This window comes from Hemicordylus capensis, chromosome 1 (assembly GCF_027244095.1).
Source record: "Hemicordylus capensis ecotype Gifberg chromosome 1, rHemCap1.1.pri, whole genome shotgun sequence".
NCBI lineage: Eukaryota > Metazoa > Chordata > Lepidosauria > Squamata > Cordylidae > Hemicordylus > Hemicordylus capensis.
Window position 1 is genome coordinate 412,258,860 of NC_069657.1, and position 18,757 is coordinate 412,277,616.

The following is an 18,757-nucleotide window of genomic DNA, read 5'->3' on the forward strand; positions in this document are numbered from 1 at the left end:
AGCAGGGATGAAAGAGTCCATGCTGGTCGGATCCCAGTGGAGTTGAGAGGGCAAGGCAGGGAGAGCTGCAGGAAACAGCTCCAGGGAGACAGCTAGACCTTGGGTGGGACAGGAAACAGGAAGCAAGGTCAGGAAGGGGGCGGGGCTGGAAGTTGGCTTTAAGCCCTGTCAGCTTTTAAATGTCACTGGGGCATTTAAAAGACAAGGCAGTCAATGATGAGGGGCTGCTTCTGAGTATGGGAGCCAGGAGTTCTCCAGGAGAGGGAACTGGCTGAATGCAGCAAGCCAGGAGGAGGACTCAGGTGACAAGCTCACCTCCTCCCCTGGTTGACCATTTGTGTGTGCTTACCCAGTCATTCTGGAGTTCAAGAAGGGCCAGGAGCCCACCTTGTACCCTGGGAGTCGGACATGTTCCTCATTGCCTGTGGGCTTCTCAGAGGCATCTGGTGGGCCACTGTGTGAAGCAGGATTGTGGGTTAGACAGGCCTTGGCCCTGATCCAGCAGGGCTCTGATGTTCTTAACTCACTGGGTGACTCTGGGTCAATCACTTATCTCTCAGCCAAATCTACCTCGCAGGATTGTTGTGAGGATAAACATAACCACTCTGGGCTCCTTGGAGGAAGAGCAGGATATAAATGCATAAACAAACAAGTGATGAAATATTGCCATGGGAAGATTGTTTGGGGCACTATGACTGTTACAAATTTAATTAATTAATTAATTAATTAATTAAATTAGTTAGTTAATTAGTTAATTAATTACCATCACAGTTTTGCTCTGTGTGTGGCATATTAAAACAGTACTATTGGTTATGGCTGAAAACACACCCTCTTTGGAGAATCTGAAGCCTGTTCACAACCTTGCCTGAAAATAGCTGTTCAGTTTCCCTTGGCCATTCTCAATACTGTGATTCACAGGAAAAAGTGAACCGGCATCTGCAGAGACAGAGATGTGAATGAGGCCACGTCCTTGGCATTTGTAAGCATGCTCAGGCTGAGAGCATGAGAAAGGTGGTTCAGTCTCTGGGGGAAGGACATAGATGGCATTTATCCTATGTCTCTTGGTGACTTGCCAATAAGCGCTATTAACATCAGCCTCTACAAAAAGGTCAATCAATCAACCTGTATATTTGTGGGATGCCCTTTACACAAAGCGCCTCTGGGGCACTTGCTAAAAATACAGGCACCCAGCAGGAACAGTTAAAAAACAAGATAGTCTGAAAGATGAAATGCAAAAACATTAAGGGCTGGGTGAAGACTCCAGGGAAACTAGTAATTATCTCAATGATCATTCAATGATAGAGCCGTATGGCCGAATGACGCTAGAACTGGGTGCCCTTTAAGCATTATCCCCTAGCCACATGGGAGCTGCTTGCAACGAGTGGTTCCTGACCCTACTATGTGGGCAGAGGCCATTAGAACCAGGGCTTATCCCATGGAAGTAGGCTTGTTCTCACGATCAAGATCTGGGTCGGAGGAGCGCCCACCCAGAGTAGGAGAGCCCTGCGTGCTCCTTATCAGTGATCATGTGTTTGCAAAGATCATTGTAGGAGGAGGGGAGGGTGATCATGTGAGAGCCAGGAACTGGGCAGGACAGCTTTGAGTCCGCCCTTGGAAAAATGCTGGGGACAGAATGTGGGTTATCTGTGGCCATTCTGCCCAGCTCCCAACTCCCCCACACTCATTCAAAATATACATGCACAGACAAATTAGCACACAGTAACATAATGCATATGCAACAGTATATATATATAAAAGAAAATAACATTAAATAATATCTAGAACAGGGATGTCAAACTCAGTTGGGTGGCAGGCCAAATTTGATTCAAATGCAAATGTAAAGACCCCCCACCAAAGATGACTCATTACTTGGAAACCTACGATTATGCACCCCCAATCCACTCCTGTGCTCCCCACTTCTCTTCAGCTCCCTCCACTCCTTGACAAAGCAGAAAAGAAGAAAGCAGAAAGTTGCTTGATCAGATTAGAGCCCTGAAAGGATAGTTTGCCTGTTTGTGAGCATACCAAGGTCATCAGCACTGATGGGAAGGGCACAGAGGAACGACAGAATGGTTTGAAAGGAGATTTACTGATGTTTGGTGATCAGTATGAGCTGCTGTGTTATGCTGGACCAATCTAAGACCATGCAACTCAATACAATAGACTTATATACTGCTTATCAACAAAAACACAGGCACTCCTCAAATTGATTTGCCTACCTACCTACCTCGGAGGTAGAGAAGCAAGCAGGAAGGATTAGCTGGGAAGCCACAGGCAGGAAAGGGGCACTGGCAATGGCCAGCTCTCTCAGAGGCTCAGCGCAGCCCCAAAGCATTGGGCAGGCAATGTGGGCTGAGCTCAAACTGATAGGGTTTCAACTATTCTGCAGCAGCAGCAAATTGGGTCACGGGGAACAAAGTGTGCTAGCAGCAACCTGGGCCACAACAGCAGGAGTCAGCAACTTACTCCACTAAAAAGACATGCACATTTTCCCACCTTGGCAACAACTAGGGATGTGCACAAAACCAGCTGGCCTGGTTCGATTCAAGTCCGAACTGGACCAGACTGGGCCAGTTCAGTTTTGCCCATTGAACCCCCTGGTTTGGGGGGAGTTTGTGAGCATTATATATAATACTTACCCCCTTTGGGGGGCTTCTCTGAGGCCGCAAGGGGGCCTTGTAGAAGTCCCCCCCCTTGGTCTTCCTTATGCCAAAAATCACCCAGTTTGGGCTTCTTCAGCCCTTTCTGGGCCTTTCCCCCTCGGGGTGGCCATCTTGGAGGCTGCTGCACATGTGCAATGCAGGGGCCCATTGCACATGTGCAGTGGCCTCCAAAATGGCCACCACAATGGGGAAAATGCCCTAAAAGCACCGAAGAACACCCAAACTGGGCGATTTTTGGCATGAGGGTGGGGAAGGGGAACCTCCACAGATCCCCCTGTGGCCTTGGAGAAGCCCCTCCTGGAGAGGGTAAGTAGTAATTTTTTAAAAAACAACAACACACTAGCAAACGCCCCAAATAGCCAAGGGGGTTCAATCTGGGGTCAGACTGAGCAGGGGGTGGTTCTTCAGTTCAACCTTGAACTGTTGAACTGAACCGGTTCAATGTCGAGCCCGCTTGACATCAAACCAGTTTGCAGATCCCTTGCGAGAACCCAGTCTGCTCTTTCCCTTCTGCCCTGTCCTCTGCTGGCTCACTGAGCCCTTACTTGGCTTGGTACCAGCTCTTCTTTCTCCCCAGGCTTCTCCTGGCCCCCGGGGGAGCTGTTGCCTCTTATCACTGTAGTTGGGCCCATCCCGGAATTACTGTGTGGGCTGGACAATTGAGCTAAGGAGGCCATATCTGGTCCATGGGCCATATCTTTGACACCCCTGATATGAGGAAAAGCCTAATTTCCTATGCAATGCCATTGAGAAGCCAATCATTTCTTTCAAGGAAACGTCTTAATCAAGAACATTAAATGTTTTCACTTATCCTGAATAAGACTCTTACGAACAGTAATACGATGCAATTACCTCAGTGTGATAACTACTTATTCATGTATTTTTCAAAATACCCATACAGTGCTCAAGTCTGTATGAAACTGTACTTTACTCATTGGTAAGGTTGCTTCTTTTTTCCTGGCCATGTTCCTATAACTTCAGCTGCAGCCTGAAACAGACAGTTAGCTGGTGATGCTTTTCCCACTAGGTTTGATTGCTATTTTTGACCTATAGAGAACTGATGCATTACTCCAGCACATGTGTGGAGGGCAGCCGGGGTTGGTTTCACCAAGTTGGAGGGGTGGGGCTTGAAGGCCATTACAGCCACCCCACTCCCTCTTGAGACTCAGTCTTTCCCAGGAAGGCTCTCCCTCCCTCCCACCCTGGGTACAGAATGGGCTTCAGTTGGTCATCCATTTGGGGGCTGAGTAAAACATTTTTGCTCCTTCCCTGATTGCCTTATTGTGTAGGGAGATGTCTCACCTGCTTCATTCTGTAGCCCATTATTAGTTAGCTTAGCTAGGTCACAACTATTAGGGTCAGTGCAGGTTGCATACAGCATTAGTGGGGTACATCCTTGGGCTAGTTTAAAGCCGGTGAGTGCTTCATCTGTCCTTATAGACTTCATGGCTCAAGAGCTAAGGGTTACATTCATACCTGCTTCGTGAACTTCTTGACCTCAAAGGCTGTGTGGCTTGAGGGAGCAGTCTGTGAAAGCACCCTGATCCTGTCAGATTGGCAAAAAGGAGTAAGAATCAGCCTTGTCCAGAGTCCAGAATCTGAGCCAGAGTGTGTCGCCCAAAATCCTTGGGATGGAGGACAGTCATACTCCAGCCTAGGCTAGACCTACCATGCAGTGGGTGGCGTTTACCCTTCCTAAATCCAGTTCATAAATTGTTAAGAAGGTTGTGGCCTTTTCACCCAAGAAGTTTTACTGTGTTCTTATTGTGGCGTGCCTGGCAGTGTGGGGGCAATGTCCAGAAATCCAAAATAGAAGAATGAAAAAAATGATTGCCAATGCACTGGCATTGCTCTAGAAACAAGATCGGATTATTCCAAATCACAGGCGTTTTAAAGCAACTTTTCACATTGTCATGGTAACTGATCTCTTGCCTAAGGCAACAAATGATTTAACCCTTCTGCCCTCTTTGGACTCTCCCTGCAATTGGTGAGGCTGAGCCTGGCCAGGCCATGGAGCCCCCAGGCATCTTTAAGAAGAGATGATTGAAAACTCCACAAAAGAAGCCAATTGTCTTTAGTTTGGGCTCCTTCCACTTCATCACTACATATTAGATGCTAACCTGCTAATTCATTGTTTCAGTTGTCAAATGCAAATATCAGAGATAGAAGATCATCTTCGTCATGTCCTGGTGATGAGGCATGTTCAAGTTAGACCAGATGTTATGCATATTTGATAAACCAAATAAACGTATCTACCTACCTAATTTCTATATCTCCTGATGCAGACATCTCTAGGCAGTGTACAAAGTTAAAACATAACAAATGTAAAAACAATATAAAACAGTTAAAATTCATAGATAAAAACAATCTCAGTAAAGAAAAACATTAAGATTTAAATTTCAGTTAAAAGCCTGGGAAAACAGGACTGTCTTGGGCATCTTCCTAAAAGCAAGCAGAAAAGGAATGTAATATAAAAGTAATGTAAAACTAGCAGGCTGTTAGTTTGCCCCTCTGCCCTGGGGCACGGGGTAGGGGCAGCTAGGGAGAGACAAACAGAGAACAGTCCTGGCTGCAGTCCAAAAGAGGAGCAGAACTTCACAGAGCCAAGTAAGTGAAGCTATTCTCATGACCAGGGGAAATCAGGCTAAGGGAGCCCGGCCCGATTTCCCCTGGTCATCTGCTGCCATGGGAGCCGTGCAGCTCCTGGCAGCAAACCACAAAAACACCCCTCCCCTTAAATGAGGTTAGCAGAGTGAGCGCTCCGCTAACCCCATTGTGTTGATCGTTTGCTACTGCAGTGCAGCTTCACACCACGGCAATTCATGAGGAGACCCCCCACCAGGAGGCTGAAACAAGCCCTGGGGGTCTCTCCAGAATGCCCCGCGCAATTGTGCAGGACATCCTAGAACTTCTGGGGGCTGCACGGCCCCTGATCCCTGAAGCCCTAGCTGGCTCCGTGATGGAGTCGGCAGTTGTGTGGATGGCCGTTCCGACCGCCCAGGGATGGCTCCCTGCCCATGTGCAGGTGGTGGGGGCTAAGCCCACTCTCCCTACACTACCGCAAACGGTGCTTCACATCAATCATGTGCAGCACCTCAGTGAGGCTTACTCTGCTTTTTCCCTCCCCCCCCCACAATCCAACTCACCTGAAATGCGTTCATGGAGGCTGTTCTCACAAGAGCCGCCTAGCCTAGCCTAGGCTGTCGTGTGGAGCGCCAGGACCCACACAGATCCTGGTGCTCTCACCCAGCCTAATCCTACCCCTAGGCCTGACTCCATGCAGCCCACAAGAGACACAGAGATGGGCACTTAGAGTGCCTGCCTGATGGGAGAGTGCCCCAAGGCACAATGCTCATTGCATGGTGACTTGTGGGATATCCGGAGGCCAGGAAAATAAGTCCCAGCCTCTGCGGCTTTCATGCTGAAGCAACGAATCTCAATCATCTGGGGGAAGGTAGGTTGAACCCTGCCTCCCCCGCCCACCCGCCCACCTGTGTGGTTGTATGAATAGCCCCATGGCAGGGGCGTAGGGACTACAGAGAAAGTGAGGGACAATTGTCCCCCGGTCATCAGGACCTGGGGCAGATGCCAAGGCTCCCCCTTGCCCTTGGCCAGGGCACCCCCAGGCAGTGTTCCCTCTAACAGGAATTCCCAGGTCTTGACTACAACTCCCAAAATCCTCAGCCAAAGGCCATTGCAGCTGGGGATGATGGGAGTTGTAGTGAACAACATCTAGGAATCCCTGTTAGAGGAAACACTGTCCATAAGGCACCCCCTTGCCCCTTCCTGCACCCAGCTGGTGAATGAAGCACTCCTGGCAGGGAGCGTGATGTACGTCCCTCTCCTCCCCAGACAGTGTTTCACTGAAATGCTATTTCAACAAACCATTGACTGGGGAATGGAAGCTTTTCTGGTGGACCCTGTCATCAGATGTAGGGGAGGGGCTTGGAGCACGTACACGCAAAGCATTGCAATTGTAGAGCCTATGGGGCTCCCTATGCCCTTGCCCCATGGGGTTATCTACCATTGTTCTATTGAACAGATTTTTGTTCAGACATCTCACATCTGTGAGTACGAAGTTATTGATAATATTAAATTGTTATTATAGCTATATTAAATTACTGTATTCTGAAAGTGTCACCTTAAGTGGCACAGTGGGGAAATGCTTGACTAACAAGCAGAAGGTTGCCTGTTTGAATCCCCGCTGGTATGTTTCTCAGACTATGGGAAACACCTATATTGAGTAGCAGCAATATAGCAAGATGCTGAGGGGCATCATCTCATACTGCTTGGAAGATGGCAATGGTAAACCCCTCCTGTATTCTACCAAAGACAACCACAGGGCTCTGTGGGCACCAGGAGCTGAAATCAACTTGATGGCACACTTTCCCTTTATTCTGAAAGTACTAGCACCTGTGTCTCTTATTTTCATTAAGCGAAATTATAATGTTTTGGCTTTTTTATCCAGAGGTGTTTTATACAAGGCTGCTTTGGGATTTGTCTGAAGAATTATGTTGCCACAGATCACACAGGATTTTTTAAAAAATGGAATGTTTTGCTAGGTATAGTTTGAGTTCTAATAGCAGGAGGTAAAATTCTCATCTGTGTAGTTTATTTGAAATATATGACAAGAGATGATGAGACTGTTCTCATGCACACCCTAACCCAGGCTAGGGAAGCACAACCTTGGTTAGGCTGTGCATGAGAATCTAATTCTGCCTAACCCAGCTTTTTAACTTGTCTTGTATCTGGGGTTAAAGGCTCGAGTGTAAGCCTAGGGACCACACACGTTCTCCCAAGGGGAACAGGCTGGGGCCCTCTTCCCCAACTTCATTGTACAAAAAATAGACCTTAGACATTCAAGAATTCCTGGTTGGGGCTGCCCTTTAAACCCTACCTCGTGTATCGCTGCCCTGACATATGTTGCCATCCCAGCACTCTACTGGGGTTGCCCAGCTTATGTTGCCACCTCGAGTGCATGTGCTTGTGAACATTCATCTTTGTTGCTTCATTTTCAGAGAGGAAAGAACGTAGTGCTCATCTTGTCACCTCTCCTGATTGCCAGGAGGGGGGGAAAAGGGACAGAGTGGGAAAGGGGCATGCCCCTGTGTGACTTTGTTTGATAGGCTTTGAAGCTTGGGATGGGACGTGGTGGTGTATCTGTTGCTGGGCAACTGCTTTGTTGGATCGGAGACAGAGGGTAAGGCAAGTACTTGGAGAGGTGACCAGCAAGAAGCACCGCAGGCATCAAACAGGCAGAATCCTGGGTCTGCACTCCCATCTCTTTGATTACGATTCTAGAAAGTGAACAAAACCGCAGTTATGGTGGCATCCTCAGTTATATGTAACATTGCTGCTGAAAAACCTCAGGTTACAGCAGTGAAACTCACTACAAACCGAAGGTTCAAACTGGAGTTTGGCAAGGCAAACTACAGGTTGTTTTTGCTGCACAACCACGGTTGCATGCATTCCAACATAACAGAGTTCCAACCTCTGCCCCATTTAACTGCGTTTCGCATTACGTCTGAATGCGGCAAGGATGTAACTATCCAAGAGTGTCAAAATAAAATAAAATGGTGAAACGCTTATTTGCCCCAAACTAGGCACTTATATGCTTTCTGAAGGGTAATATTATTTTTTCCACAGCATATTTAAAGAACCTAATTCTCTCATAAAGTACAGCCAGGAAGGCAAAATACTAACTTTTTGCAATAAATTGGAGCTGCTAAGAGGGTGTATTAGAAAATTGACTTCTTATAACTAGTTTCTTTGCAGCTTTCTGAAGAATTACTTATTTTAATGATTTATTTTCCAGATTTCCCTGATAAAAGAGGTACCAGCTGGCTTACAACAGAATGGCTCAGCCTCTGACCACAAAAATTCCGATGCTTCACTGAGTCTGCATTCCTATACTCACCTTGGAGTAAATACTATTGAACACAATGGGGCTTACTTCCAAGAAGAGTTGTACATGTAAAATCTGGGAACAAACATCAAGTGCAGATAGGTTAGCTGTTCACAACTCTGGCATCCATATATTGCACATTAAATACTCTGAACAGGAAAGCATGTAGCATACGTTTATTGTGGCTATGATAATAATGTGTGTTTGTGTTTACTATTATTATTGTGTCCTTCTAAACTGTCTGGAAAAACTGAAAACTAACATATTGCCAGGGCCAGCTGGTATCCATCCAAGAGTCCTAAAAGAACTCAAATGTGAAATTGCCAACCTCCTTGCTAAAATATAGCAATAGCACTTACATTTATATACCGCTTTATAGCCGGAGCTCTCTAAGCGGTTTACAATGATTTTAGCATATTGCCCCCAACATTCTGGGTACTCATTTTACCGACCTCGGAAGGATGGAAGGCTGAGTCAACCTTGAGCCCCTGGTCAGGATCAAACTTGTAACCTTCTGGTTACAGGGCGGCAGTTTTACCACTGCGCCACCAGGGGTGTTATAAAAGTTATAAAATATATAACTTATCCCTGAAATCAGGCTTTGTACCATAGGACTGGAAAGTAGCAAACACCAATTTTCAAAAAGGGATCCAGGGGCGATCCGGGAAATTACAAGCCGGTTAGATTAATGTCCATTCCAGGCAAATTGATGGTAAGTATCCTCAAGGATAAAATTGTAAAGCACATAGAACAACAGGCCCTGCTGGTAGTGAACCAGCATGGCTTCCACAAAGGTAAATCTTGCCTCACAAAACTTTTGGAGTTCTTTGAGAGTGTCAACAAGTGTGTGGATAAGGGTGATCCAGTTGACATAGTATACCTGGACTTCTAGAAAGCTTTCTACAAAGTTCCTCATCAAAGACTCCTGAGAAAACTTAGCAATCATAAGATAAGGGGACAAGTACATGTGTGTATTGCTAACTGGTTGAAACACAGGAAACAGACGGTAGGGATAAATGGAGAGTTTTCACAATGGAGGGAAGTAAGGAATGGGGTCCCCCAGGGATCTGTACTGGGACCTGTGCTATTTAATTTATTCATCAATGATCTAGAAGTAGGAGTATGCAGCGAGGTGGCCAAATTTGCAGATGATACCAAACTCTTTTGGGTAGTGAAATCCAAAACTGATTGTGAGGAGCTCAAAAAGAATCTCTTCAAACTGGGTGAGTGTGTGATAAAGTGGCAAATGTGGTTCAGTGTTGGCAAGTGTAAAGTGATGCACATTGGGACAACCCCCCGCCCTTCAAGTATATGCTGATGGGATCTGAGTTGTCAGTGACTGACCAGGAAAGGGATCTTGGGGTCATGGTGGACAGCTCATTGAAAATGTCAACTCAATGTGCGGCAGCTGTGAAAAAGGCCAATTCCATGCTAGGGTTCATTAGGAAGGGGATTGAAACTGCTAATATTACAATGATCTTATACAAAACTTTTGTGTGGGCCACACCTGGAGTACTGTGTACAATTCTGTTCACCACATCAAAAAAGGACATTGTAGAACTGGAAAAGGTGCAGAAGAGGGCAACCAAGATGATCAGGGGCATAGAGCACCTTTCTAATGAGGTAAGGCTACAACACATGGGGCTTTTTAGTTTAGAAAAAAGATGACTGTGGGGAGACTTGATAGAGGTCTATAAAATAATGCATGGTATGGAGAAAGTGGACAGAGAGAAATTCTTCTCCCTCTCATATAACACTAGAACCAGGGGTCATCCCATGAAATTGATTGCCACAAAATTTAGGACCAACAAACGGAAGTACTTTTTCACATAATGCATAATCCACTTGTGGAATTCTCTGCCACAAAATGTGACAGCCAACAACCTGCCTGGCTTTAAGAGGTGTTTGGATAACTTCATGGAGGAGAGGTCTATCAATGGCTACTATTCGGAAGGCTATAGGCCACCTCCAGCCTCAAAGGCAGGATTCCTCTGAGTACCAGTTGCAGGGGAGTAACAGTAGGAGAGAGGGCACACCCTCAGCTCCTGCCTGTGGCTTCCAGCGGCATCTGGTGGGCCACTGTGCGAAACAGGATGCTGGACTAGATGGGCCTTGGGCCTGGTCCAGCAGGGCTGTTCTTATGTCCTTGGAGAAGAGTGGGTGTAAACATAACAATAAGTGGTTAAATATTATTGCTTATTATTATTACTTGATTATTTCAAAATGCATAATACACATTTATTAGGGGGGGCATGATTGCATTGAATTGTCAAAATGGGAGCGGACTGTAGACTGACCAGGGACTGTGAATGAAGTCCACTGATCTTTTAAGGACCAATCAATGCCTCTCTTCCAAATCCTAACATCAAGGGGGGGGGAATTGGATGGGGAGAATTCCAAAAGCATCCCCAGCAGAGCATAGAGCAAATTACTATATTGTTTTGCACACAGGTAATTTGTTCAAACAATAACTTGCTTGTTTAGCTGTTCCCATATTAACCACCCATTCATAACCTTCAACATGGTCAAGTCTCCTGGAAGTTGCCAAGCAACTGCAGCATATTGCTAGTGTTGTCCCAGTGGATCATGTATGCATAATTCCCTTTAAGAAGATATGTCTTATCTATTACAGTCAATTCCTTTGCACATTTTCCTGAACTCTGCTTTAATTCTTCCACAAACTGGTTGAATCACAATATTCCCTGACAGACATTCAGACACACCTAATGAGATTATGCATCGGTCCCTTTTAGATAAAGCTCAGTGGGGGAGATAAAAATGGCTCCCCGGGAAACGTAAATTAGTGGCAAAGCAATTACCTTAAGTGATCGAAAAAATGGTTCTATAAAATCCTATTTAAATTAGAATTTTTAAAAAGTGGTAGACTAATTGCAAGGTAGCTGGATTCGTGATGAGTGAAACTCACCAATATGTGAATGGGAGAAAGAAGCACTATTGGAGTAGATGCTTCTCCAAGTCTTCCTTTACTATTGCTAAGAATAGTAAAACATGTATTTGGTATCAGTAATAGCTGTTCACATGGTTCTTGAATCCATTAATGAGTTCCATTGTGTTATTGTGGCACTTCTGCTTCTGGTCTTTCACTGGGGGATGTGAAGACGGAAAATGGCAGTAGCCCAACCACAAGGAACATAGGAACATAGGAAACTGCCATATACTGAGTCAGACCATTGGTCTGTCTAGCTCAGTATTGTCTTCACAGACTGGCAGCGGCTTCTCCAAGGTTGCAGGCAGGAATCTCTCTCAGCCCTATCTTGGAGAAGCCAGGGAAGGACCTTGAAACCTTCTGCTCTTCTCAGAGCGGCTCCATTCCCTGAGGGGAATATCTTGCAGTGCTCACACATCGTCTCCCTTTCATATGCAACCAGGGCAGACCCTGCTTAGCTATGGGGGACAAGTCATGCTTGCTACCACGAGACCAGCTCTCCTCTCCACAAGCAATCTCCAATAAGTGCCAAGGGCATTTGGTTACTGCATGCACTAACGTCACAATGATCAGCTTTGAATTCTCAGGAGCCTCTTTGTTCTCCAGGCAGGTTCCTTAAACTGGCATGATAGAAGTCCAGTTCAGAGTAGGGGTGTGCAAGCTGGCTCGGGCGAGCCGGTTCAACAAGTTCAGGGTCAAACCTGGTCCAAGTTCAAACCGAATTGGGCCCAGTTCAACCCAAGCCAGTTCGGATCCCTACTGGTAAAGGGGCATTGGGTGAGGATTCCCCTTTACCAGTAAGAGGGGGGCAGGAAGGCTTCCCTAAGAGTAGAGTGGGAGAGAGGGGAGTAAATAACTACTTACAACTGCTGGCTGTAGCAGATGCTGTGGTGGCAGCCATGGGGAGGGTGGCAAGGGTGGCTGTGGCTCCCTTCAAACCCTGCTGGCCTTCCCCAGAGTAGGCGGGGCTGGTGGCGGTCCGGTTCAGGCCTCTGCACATGCACGGAGGCCATTTTAGTGTCCTCCATGCATGCTCAGAGGCCACTTGCATGGTCACACAAATGGCCTCTGTGTATGCGTGGAGGTCACTAAAATGGCCTCCACATGTGCACAGAGGCCCAAACCAGGCTGAAGACGGCCCAAACTCAGCCACCGCTGGCCCAGCCTACCCTGGGGGAGGCCAGTGGAGGTGTTGGGAGCCATTGCCACAGCCACTGCTTGCGGAATTTGTAAGTAGTTATTTACTCCCCTCCCTCCTGCTCTACCCTTAGTGAACCCTCCCTGCCCCTTTACTGGTAAAGGGGAATCCTCACCGGATTCCCATTTACCAGTTTAGCTTTGAGCTGGTTGAACTGGCTAGGTTCGAACTCAAACTGAGACTGGCTTGACCGGGCACAAAACCAAGCTGGGTCGGCTTGGCTCGGATCCAGATCAATCCGAACCAGCAAAACTGGTTTTGTGCACAATACCTAAATCAGGCTTTTAAAAAAGCAGTGCTGTGACCACGTACAGTGGCGCAAACAGGTTGGACGTCCTGACCTGACCCTTCAGTCACCATTGTTCCCCACTGCTCATACTCAGAGCATTAGGGCCCTGTCAGATGGTGACTGACCGGCTGAGGGCGGGACCAGTTTGTACCACTGAACACAGTTACAGCAGAACTTTTTAAATGTCTGAATGAGGCTATAGTAGTGATAGTTCTGCAGAGTATGCAGAACAGCTTAGGCAGAGTATTATAAATATGGGGTAGGGGCCATGGCTCAATGGTAGGGCACCTGTTTTGCACGCAGCAGGTCCCACATTTACTTTCTGGCATCTCCAGGTAGTACTAGGAAAGACTCCTGGAGGAAACCTTAAAGAGTGACCAGAGGAAACCTTCTGGTCAGTGGAGATAATACTGCACTAGATGGATTGATGGTCGGAATAAGCTTCCTATGTTACAAAGATGTCATAAGCCTCCAGTGAAGGAGCATAGCAAGGTTGGGGCAGCCCTGGGGCATGATATGAGAATGGGCCCAACCCCTGCCCCGCCACCTGCCTTTGTGGTCCTCTGCTGGTTGACCCGCCTGTCTGCTATCTGCCTGCCTGCCTTTGCTGGATAGGCCCTACCTGTTGGCCGCACCAACATGACCTGATGATGTCACCGAGCCAGCGCGACTGCATTGCCCCCTGTCAGTGAAAATAGGGTTTCAAGGGGCTGCCTGTTCTTGATGGGATCAGGCCAGCTCCATGCTGTTTAGTGATTGAGAGAGTGGCTAGTTCAGTGGTCAGTGTGGGCCCAAGTACTCAGTGCAGGGGGGTGGGCAAGAGAGGACAGCTGAGCTGGCAGGTTTTCTCCCTTTCCCCCCTACACCATCAGAACAGTCCTGTTGGACCATGGTTTCCCCCCTACACCATCAGAACAGTCCTGTTGGATCAGGCCTAAGGCCCATCTAGCCCAGTTTCACACAGTGGCCCACCAGATATGTCTGGGAAGCCCATAGACAAGAGGTGAGGGCATGCCCTCTCTCCTGGTGTTGCTCCCCTGCAACTGGTATTGATAGGTATCTTGCCTCTGTGGCTGGAGGTGGCCTATAGACACCAGACTAGTAGCTATTGATAGACCTGTCCTCCATGAATTTGTCTTAGCCCCTTTTAAAACCATCCAAGCTGGTGGCCATCACCACATCCTGTGGCAGGTGATGCTTTTCTTTATTTAAAATGTGTGTACTAGAAATTGCTTCCCATGTGGACCATGTTAGATACGTGCATTGGCTCATCAACTTTATTTTTGATGTAGTTTGACGTTTCAAGTTTGGCGTTAAGTTGTTGATCTTAGTACTGATAAAATTGAAACACAGACTTGTATTATGCATCTAGCAAGGGAAGTGGTTTCATCTCTGACATGTGATACCACAACCAGTGTTTTTTCCTACATGTACAACTGACAGTAAGTTTCAAGTAAGTGTTACTTGCCAAAGCTCTCAACTTGCTAAGATTATTTGTTCATCCAACTATACAGAACCTACAACATAATACCACAATTGCTTGACAACATTCAGGAAATGTATTAATGCAGATGAAATTACCAGCTACCCCTGCTAACTGAGCAGAGAGGCAACTTTTAAAGTGGTGATTCTCTTATATTTAGCAGGGGGAGAGTAACTGGCCCTATCCAATCCCAGCACAGCACCCCTTCAGTGGCTGTTGCTGGTACCTGCCTTATGTTTCTTTTTAGATTGTGAGCCGTTTGGGGACAGGGAGCTAGGTGGCCAGATTTGGCTTTTTAAAAGCCAAATTCTGGCTTATGGCCCATTTGACCCACGAGTATACCCCTTAGGTTCTGGTAACTCTGACAGGGAGCCATCTTTATTTATGAATTATTTATTTTTCTATTTAAACAGCTTTGAGAACTTTGGTTGAAGTGTGGAATATAAATATTCATAGTAGTCATAGCAGTAGAAATGCTTAAATTAATGAATAAATGAAACAAACAAATTAACAGTGATTCTGTGAGAATGCTCAGCACCAGATCCTTTGAACTGCTGGTCCATACAGGCCCCATTATTACAGGACAACCTCAAAGCTTCTCTCTTACTCACTTCCTCAGCATCAAGCACTTTGGACCTTCAGGTACGAAGAACATAGGACCTAAATTCTTGTTGAGGAAGAATACTTCCCTAATTCCATCAAACGTCCTGTGAGTCCAATCTCCTCCATCCATCCATGCCCCAAGAATGGTCTTCACCAATACCATAGGACACATGTTGAAATGGAACCCTGACAGAAGCCCTGGAAGCTCACTCTAGTGCTTAGCTTGCTGGAACATAGGAAGCTACCTTATACTGAGTCAGACCACTGGTCCATCTAGCTCAATACTGTCTACACTGGCAACTCTCCACGGAAACTCTCCACGGTTTCAGGCAGGAGTCTCTCTCAGACTAGGGATGTGCGAACTGGTTCGAATTTGAACCAGGGTGGTTTGGAGGTTCAAATTCAAACCGAACCAGCCATCAGGTTCGAGCTGCAGGTTCGAATTCGAACCGAACCAGGGGGTGGTTCGATTCAAACTGGATCTAACCAGTTCGAACTGGTTCAGACACCCAAAAATTGGTAGGATGGTAGCTGGCACCCAGGGGTACCTGTCACCCAAACCCCAAAGCAATCGGACACTCGGTGGCCCAGAGAGAGTGGTGGTGTAGTACACATAGGGTGCCAACCACCACCATGGGTTTCTAACCCATGGGGTACAGGGTTCTGTTGCTATCATAGAATCCACACTCAGAATACCTCAGAAACAACAGAAGCATGTACCCCATGGGTTAGAAACCCATGGGGGTGGTTGGTACCCTATGTGCACTACACCACCACTCGCTCTGGGCCACCCCAGCACCCCCCAAGTGCACTTATGGGGCTGCTGAAAGCTCCATTATAGCTTATGAGGAAAAACCTTAAAGACGCGTAAACTTCAACAATTCACCAAAAATCAGCCCTCTGCCCAAATCCTTTGAAAAGATTCAGGTAGCTTCCTTGCCCCTACCTGGCACTACCACCAACCCCACACTGCTCTAGGCCACCCCTTTGCCCCCGACGTGAAGGTATACATTTGCTGACACCTCCATGCTTCTTTATGGAGAAAAACCTTAAAGACGCGTAAACTTCAAAAATCACTTAAAAATCAGCCCTTTGCCCAATTCCTTTCAAATAATTCTGATAGCTTCCTTGCCCACTCTAGGAACTACCACCCACCACACTCCACTCTACGACATGCCTTTCCCCCCGACATGAAGCTATAGATTTGCTGCAATCCTAATTATTCTCTATGAGGAATTCAGAAATACTTGAACAATTCACCAATAATCAGAGGAGTGTCCAATTGCCTTGGGGTTTTGTGGGTGGTAGGCACCCCTATCTGTCTACCACCCACCCCGCTTTTGTGCCCCTAGGTGCTCCACAATAGGGGATATGGACTGGTTTGGGTCCCATTATATTCTATGAGAAAAATAATTAAAAATATTTCAAATATTCATAAAAAAATCATAGGGGTGTCTCAAAACCATCTATGCAGGTAGCATAATAGAATCATACACTTTGAGTTGGAAGGGGTTGTGGAGGTCCTCAAGGACTCCTAATCTAAAACAATGAAGGAGTGTCCAAAAGGCGATTTCTACAAATACGAATATGATAAATACTTATATACCGCTTTTCAACAAGAAGTTCCCAAAACAGTTTACATACAGGTGAAACTCGGAAAATTAGAATATCGTGCAAAAGTCCATTAATTTCAGTAATGCAAATTAAAAGGTGAAACTGATATATGAGACAGATGCATTACATGCAAAGCGAGATAAGTCAAGCCTTAATTTGTTATAATTGTGATGATCATGGCGTACAGCTCATGAAAACCCCAAATTCACAATCTCAGAAAATTAGAATATTGCATGGAACCAAGAAGACAAGGATTGAAGAATAGAACAATATCGGACCTCTGAAAAGTATACAGTGTACTGTGCTTGATTGGCCAGCAAACTCGCCTGACCTGACCCCATAGAGAATCTATGGGGCATTGCCAAGAGAAGGATGAGAGACATGAGACCAAACAATGCAGAAGAGCTGAAGGCCGCTAATGAAGCATCCTGGTCTTCCATAATACCTCATCAGTGCCACAGGCTGATAGCATCCATGCCACGCCGCACTGAGGCAGTAATTGCTGCAAAAGGGGCCCAAACCAAGTATTGAATACATATGCATGCTTATACTTTTCAGAGGTCCGATATTGTTCTATTTTTCAATCCTTGTCTTCTTGGTTCCATGTAATATTCTAATTTTCTGGGATTGTGGATTTGGGGTTTTCATGAGCTGTACGCCATGATCATCACAATTATAACAAATTAAGGCTTGACTTATCTCGCTTTGCATGTAATGCATCTGTCTCATATATCAGTTTCACCTTTTAATTTGCATTACTGAAATTAATGGACTTTTGCACGATATTCTAATTTTCCGAGTTTCACCTGTATGTAAACTGTTTTGGGAACTTCTTGTTGAAAAGCGGTATATAAGTATTTATCATATTCGTATTTGTAGAAATCGCCTTTTGGACACTCCTTCATTGTTTTAGATTAGGAGTCCTTGAGGACCTCCACAACCCCTTCCAACTCAAAGTGTATGATTCTATTATGCTACCTGCATAGATGGTTTTGTGCTGGGCTCTGCCCTCATAGGCATCAAAAATCACTGAGCTCTAGCCCCTTGACCACCATCTCCACTCTAAAGGCCTGCAGTCCAAGGCTCTGCCAATTTACCAGAATGTTTTATTTCAAGTGTTGCCAACTGCATTTTTAACTTTTTACCAGCTGAATTGCTTTGTTCTTCAGCTGTTTCATCTTATGCTCATCTGTTGATGCCCAGTCCTGAAGAGTCGGCCCTTGGCTACCCCATGCTTGGCTGACTTCTGTGACTCAAAGAACATTGGTCATAAACGTTGGCTACTATATGTTCTGTGGCACAGCATAAGACCAGGCCCTAAAAATAGTTATTGTTGATTAATAACGAGTGTGATGGATTCTCTGAAGTCACAGTAAGGCTGCAGTCTCATTCTTGGCCACATTAATGGGCTGCTGTGACTCCGTGTGTAACAAAAATCCACAGTATCGCTAATGTTGACTCATGTCAATGGTGTTTTTTTAACTCAGTAAAAACTCAACCAAGACTATCGTCAAAGAACGTATTAGTCTGCTTAATTGAAGGTGGTTTACCAGCAATCAGTGATCACGTTATGATTATTGTTGACACATTGAGGTGGGAAACGAAACTTGTGTTTTGCTCATTTGTAATCTCTAGATTCTACGACAGCTTTTACGGGGGATTATTCTCTTCTAGACATTGGACTGGTTCTCATGATCAAAGCAGCCACCAAATATCAGGCAGGGAAGGGAGGAGGAGATACACATGTGCCCAGAACCCAGTCATCTGCACAGTGAAAATTACCAGGAAGTGATCATGTGCGAGGAGTTGATCATGGTTGGTTGGCATGGGTAAATGACATTGGCTGTCTTAGATGGGAAACAGGGTGGCCAATGCCAGTTGCAGTCATGCTTGATTGCTTGGACACAATCACTTCTTGGTCATTTTCACTATGCAAATGATTGGAAATCAGGAACACTCATTCCTCCTTCTCCTCCCTCTGCCTGACATTCAGCACAGCTTTGATTGTGAGAACCGGCCCAATGTATATTGACAGTGGGCAAAGATCCACGACTA